Source organism: Microtus pennsylvanicus, chromosome 5, assembly GCF_037038515.1.
Source record: "Microtus pennsylvanicus isolate mMicPen1 chromosome 5, mMicPen1.hap1, whole genome shotgun sequence".
NCBI lineage: Eukaryota > Metazoa > Chordata > Mammalia > Rodentia > Cricetidae > Microtus > Microtus pennsylvanicus.
The window spans coordinates 81,187,868-81,194,003 of NC_134583.1; positions in this window are offsets into that span (position 1 = coordinate 81,187,868).

The following is a 6,136-nucleotide window of genomic DNA, read 5'->3' on the forward strand; positions in this document are numbered from 1 at the left end:
GCTCCCGAGTAACATTTTACATTCAAATGGTAACACAGACCCCAGTGGCAAGAAACATTCCCAGCACCCAAGTCCAGACTGCCAGGTGAAAGTGCCTACCTCTGTTAGTCATCAATTGATTGGCTGGCCCTGGCACTAACCTGACGAGCTTGTTCCCTGGCCCTCGTAAATAGCAAAAAGGTTATATCCTAGAACTTGGAACACACGCAGTGATGCAGATGACAGAGAGATGATTAGGGAAGTTGACATTGTTGACTGACCAAATGGGAAAGTAACTAAGGGACTAGCTAGGTCCAGTGTAGAACAATACAAGGGTGAGGCATGGGACAATTGGGGCTCAACTGTCAGGTGACTGGGTAGGAAGTGCCTCAACAGAACAGTCTAGAATCCATGAAGCTCATATTGGCCAAGCCCAGAGCCTTGTGTAGCAGAGGAGGACCAAGACAGTAGTAAAGAGAGTGGAGCTTTCCATGACATCCCTGGGCCTTCTGTCTTGAAGCCAGCTCAGCCATTTTTCCCATCTCAGTTGTCTTCAGTTCTCTATTAACAGGAAGGTTGTAGAGAAAGAAGCCAAGTGTGACTCCATAGCCACTCTTGGAGAAGAGGGAGGACAATGAAGGTGCCATCCTGGACCCACTCACGGGTCAGAAAAGAAAGGTACACCTGCTTTCCTAGGATCCCAATACAAATATCTGTGAGGTGTACCTAAGCAGACTCTGGTCACTGTTACTCAGCCACAGGGAGCCTTCAGGGGTCCCGCTTCCTCCCTCTTCCCATGTTTACATCCCATCTACAAGCCTTGTACCATCTGGGGGCTCAGCTACGGATCCTGTGCAGTTCATGCATGGCCTTGAACTAGCTCCTGCCTCTGTGCTGCAGCTGGAGGCTGCAGGCTCGGGTCAGCTGTGCCCTGTGGAGAGCTGGAGGCTGGCCCAGAGTCACAGGCTGCAAGGAAAGTCAGGCATAGCCCTGTAGCAGGTGGCTGGATATGGTCAGCTGCCCCGTCACACACCTGCTCTGTGTCCCAGGTGCCCACTCGAGGGCAGCAGCTTCTCATCTACAGGGGCAAGAATGAAAACAGCCTGCTCCAACATTTAAAAGGAAGCACTTTCCGTGGGGAATTATCAGGCAAGATGCAGAAGCAACAGGAAGCTCAGAGTTCTGCCCAGGCTCTTGTGGGAAGAAACGCGGCTGCAGCCAAGATGAAGCTTGAAGAAAATGCCAAACCACATGCACCTGTGCCCACACGCCCACAGCTCACGTGCTCTGTGGCTTGTGGTCCCTCTGTCCCGTGGATTTATGAGCAATAGCTTCCAGGAGCCTTCTCCAGGCTGCGGGGAGAGGATATTTTGCTTCCCATGAAGTCTGCACTTAGGATCCAAAATCAAAGGTCACGCCTCATCTTTAAGAGGTTGCTAACACTAGCCCAGATCCTCACGTTTCCAGTCCAACAGACACCAAGAAAGCAAACATTAACATTTAGATTGAGTCTCTTCTGCAGGATTGACTCAACAAAAGCCGTTTGAGAGCCGGTGAGATGGATCAGTAGGTAAAAGTACTGGCAGCCGAGACTGATGGCCTGACCCTGGATCTACTTGCTGTGAGCAGAGAACTGACTTCCCCAAGTTACACACACACACACACACACACACACACACACACACACACACACACACACACTTTAGGTAAATAAATGTTTAAAATCCATTTGGAGATTAGATAACTTTTAACCATCTGTTCGGAAAGTCTTTCATTTCTGTGAGAAGTTCTTGGTCTTGGGAAATGTGCGTCCTCTAAATCTAGTTCCTGCAGGCATGTCCCAGGTGGAGGACGTCATGAGTCAGTCCTGGATTCTGGGCACCCAATGGGTGGCCTCCTGGGATCGGATTATGCAAGGGAGTTGCAGCTGGGGACAAGTTGCAATCCTACTCTCCTGGTATGTGACATAGCAGGGAGACCTATAGTGAGAAAAAAATTTCCTGACTCTAAACAATTGAGCAAACGTTCTGCAGCAGGGTGGTGAGTAGATGCAGCTCCGCCCACCAACCTGACCTCAGATCTGTTGATACTCAAAGTTGTGACATGATCACCCTCCCACTCCTAGGAATGAACTGTCCACAAACTTGGTTTGACTCTCTATAACCCAACCTGACCCTGATGCTGACCCTAATCCAACCCAAACCCTAACCCAACCCAACCCTGACCCCTGACCCTGCAGCACCAGTTGCTTCCTGAGTCAGATTCAGGGCATGGTCAAGCTGGAATTTTTGATGAATTTTGTGTGTGTGTGTGTGTGTGTGTGTGTGTGTGTATGTATGTATGTGTTGGGGGTGTGCACAAGCACATGCACGTGCATGTGAGCACATACACACAAACACACACATATATAAAAAAAAACAAAAACAGGATCTCACTGTGTAGCTCTGGCTAGCCTGGAACTTGCTATATAGGCTAGCCTGGCCTTGAACTCATAGAGAACCACTTACCTCTGCCTCCCAAGTACTGAGATTAAAAGCAGATGTAGTCACATCTGGCAGAGTTCCTAAGTTTTACTTGTTTGTAGCACTCCTGCTACCTGCAGTGCAGGTTTTTAGCCTTAAAGTTGCAACATTGACAGCAAAGTAGAGGAGAAACAGAACGGTACATCATGGAGAGAAGTGTCCTCCATGCTACCAGGACTCCATCCGCACATCAGGAAACAGCTTGGTGTTGTCCTTTGTCTCACCAGATGACACCTCTCCTTTTCCTGCAACCATCTAAGTCCCTGCAGAAACAGTACAGGCCTGCACCCAGAGCTCAAAGTTGGCAGATGTAGGGATCTCTAACAACCTATGCTGTCAGAGACAAGGGGATGGTGATGCCCTCGGTGGAGCAGCTGAGAAGGCCACTCTTTGGGAAGAGGAGGGGGTAGTAAGGACCTGGCAGGGACTCCAGCCCTGTACCTAGGTACTAGTCACAGCTGGAATGTGCACAAATGTCACTCTGAGAAAAAAAAAACAAAGCAGGTGGAACAAAAGGCAGGTGTGCCCCAGACAAGTCAGGGAAGAAGCCCTTCAATTGCGGGGAGGTGGGGGAGCAGGATAGTTTTCTTCATGGAGAAGGAAAAGGAACCCTTACCAAACATAGACTAGGCAGACCTCACCCTGAACAAGGAAGAGAGTGGTGGTGGTGGTGGTGTGTGTGTGTGTGCAATTGTGCATGCACATGAGTATACAGTTGAACATGTATGTGCAGATACCCACATAAACATGTGCGTGAAAAGCAGAGAACACCCTCAAGTGTCATCCGTCAGCTACTGCTCACCTTGTTTCTTGAGACAATTTCCCCCGCTGGCCTGGAAACTGCCAAATAAGGAGAGCTTCCTGGTTAGTGAGCTGTCCCCACCTGCCAGGGCTGGAATTACAAACACAAGTTACCATGTCCATTTTTGGTTTGGGTTTTGTTCTAATGGAGCCTGGGATTGAGCTCAGCACTCTATTAACTGAGTCATCTCCCCAGCCAGGGCATCCATGCATTTTGATAGGCTAGAACAAGGCACTTCTTGGTCTGCCTACACACTGCCTCATAGGGCTCTTCTGGCAGGTTAGCCACCCAAGTTGAAAGAATCTGGCCTGCTTGACTCCCTGGAGTCCAGCCAAGCCTGTGTCCTGCTGACACAGGACAAGAAACCTCAGCAGCCTACCTGTGAGGGAAGGGACGTAGAATGCAGAGGGGCAGTGGTCCTGGGCCATTCGTCTCTAGCTTGACAGGCTGTTAGAAATTCTGTGCACACCACTCGAGTGCTGAATAATGAATCAGATCGTCCTGGTGTGATTAATTTTTTAAATGAGCTATTTGCATCTGGTGATTAATCACGGCTGCCCCATTTGGACCCCTCTGGGACTAGAAAAACTGTCTTCTTGGTCTGAAGGCCAGGCTCACTCCAAGGGCTCAAGGACACAGATACCCATAGTCCCCCAACCCCTGTCCAGAGTGGCCACTGGTTTGGCACTTGGAGCAGAGAGTGGCAAAGGTGGGAACCCGGGGCCCCAGAATCAGAACGAGCACTGCCATCCCCCCTCTTTGCAAAGAGAAGAGCAACCCACAAATCCTCTGATTTCCCTACTATGGAGATCAGCTTGTTCCTGGGGTCATTTTGACCCTGGGGTGCTCCTCTATGTTTGTGGAGAGTGGCCACAGGCTGCGTCTTCTCTGGCTAGAACCCCTATCCAGTGCACACTCCTTTCATGGGGACAAGCTTTCTAACAAGAGCCCAGGAGATCTGAGGTTAACAGTGAGGCACCAGAGGCTTCACAGACCTGATTGGCCTTTGACCCTAGGCCTATCATCTCCAGAAGTCAGGTAACTGAGGACAGGAATGAAGATAATGCACTACTCTTTATAATAAACTAATTTACCCCATGCCTCCCCCCACCAAAAAAGCTAATTCTGCATCCACAGAGAGGACAGCACCAGAGGGCTAGGGTCACTCCAAAACTTGTTTCCTCCTCTGCAAACAGAAGTGCCTAAGGCAGGGGTATGCTGACCGATGACCCCAGCATCCCCTCTGTTCTGGCTGATCGCAAGCTAGAGGCCTTCACTCTGCCATCCCATTTCCAGGGGTTGATGTGCCCTCCTTCCAGGAGGTTCCTAATGCACCACACCTTGAGACAGCATTTGGACTTCATCTGCCACCCCAGAGGCCAGGGGTGGGGGATGGTGTCAAGGTTTGCCTAGGACTTCATTGGAAGGGTAAATGGCACAGAAATGTTGAGTTAAGGAGCCTCGTGGGGAAGGAAGCTCCTGTCCTTCATCACAGACACAGCTAGTTGTGCAGGAAAGGGGCTACTTCACAGACAAAGGTCTCAGACTGGGCTGTTTCTTGTCTCTGGGCCTCAATGGGCCTGAGCTTTCCTGAGGCTCCCAGGGTACCCGAGTCCAATGTCTGTGAGCAAGGCCAGTCCTCTTTAGGAGCCTCTGCTATCTTCCTCTGCAGTTTCTCCCAGAGAAGGTATATCCATGTATTACAGTTTATACATAGCCAGGAGGCCTCACCAAGCCAAATTGGCCTCTCTGAGCCCAGAGCAAGGCAGGGCCTCCAAAGTCAATCAAAAGGAGCCCAATGTCTGGAGCCAAGGGTAAAAAGAATTTCTGCAGCTGAAGGAAATGGATTATCCAAGTTTCATCCCAAAGCAAATCCCTTTTATCCCAATGCAAACTTGTAGTGGATGAAGTAAGTCTCTCAGTAGTGACTTTCATAATGAGAAAATGGTATTTTCTTGCCTGGGGATAGTCTAACTTTACTTATGAGACAATCTCAGAGGCTAATAGAGACTGGTCTACCACCTGTGCAGCATCCAAGCGCCGCCACTGGCAAGTCCCACGATGAGACGGGGTGATCTGAGTTTGCAGAGGTGGTTGCTGGAGGAGAGGGAGCGGAGCTGAGAAAACCAATACAGGGAGCCTGAAAGGTGGCTCAGCAGTTAAGAGCAAACATTCCTTTTCCAGAGGATCGACGTTCGGTTCCCAGCACCCATGTTGGGTAGATCACAGCCTTCTATAACCCCACCTCCAGGGGACAACTGAACGCATGTGTACTGGTCCTCACACAGACATCCATGCGCACACGTAATTCGAAAGAAAAATAAAAGCTCAGCCAAAGGTCTGAATGGGAAGCAGGAGCAGCTTAGAGCCTATAGGCCAGGGGAAGCAGGCCAGATTGCTGCCCTGAGATCCTAAGAGATGCTCTCACACCACGGTGCTATTATATATTAGGGCTGCACCCAAAGTCTGCTCGTGTGAACTGCCTGCTTTCCATGAGCAGCTCCCGGAGAGCCTGTCTCCAGGATATCTTCTCCTGCACATTGGTCCTTGTGCTCCCGGCCACAGCAGTCTGTTCTGAGGCAGCACACCTGGCCCTGCCCCACCAGCCCTCGCTCGGTGTCTTTTCTTTCAGAGCCCTGCCTGCTCCTGGGTTTTAAAATCGTAACAGTGACTCAGATCATAGGAAAACCTAGTCTCCCATGCCCTTGGCTTGCTGAGTGACCAGTCTTGAGTTGACAGGTACCTTTAGACCTCGAAATTGCTGGGAAAGAAAATAAACGATGGTCGTGAGATGAAAGTGAAGCTGGGAAGCCTGGGGCTCATCTAGGTCCAG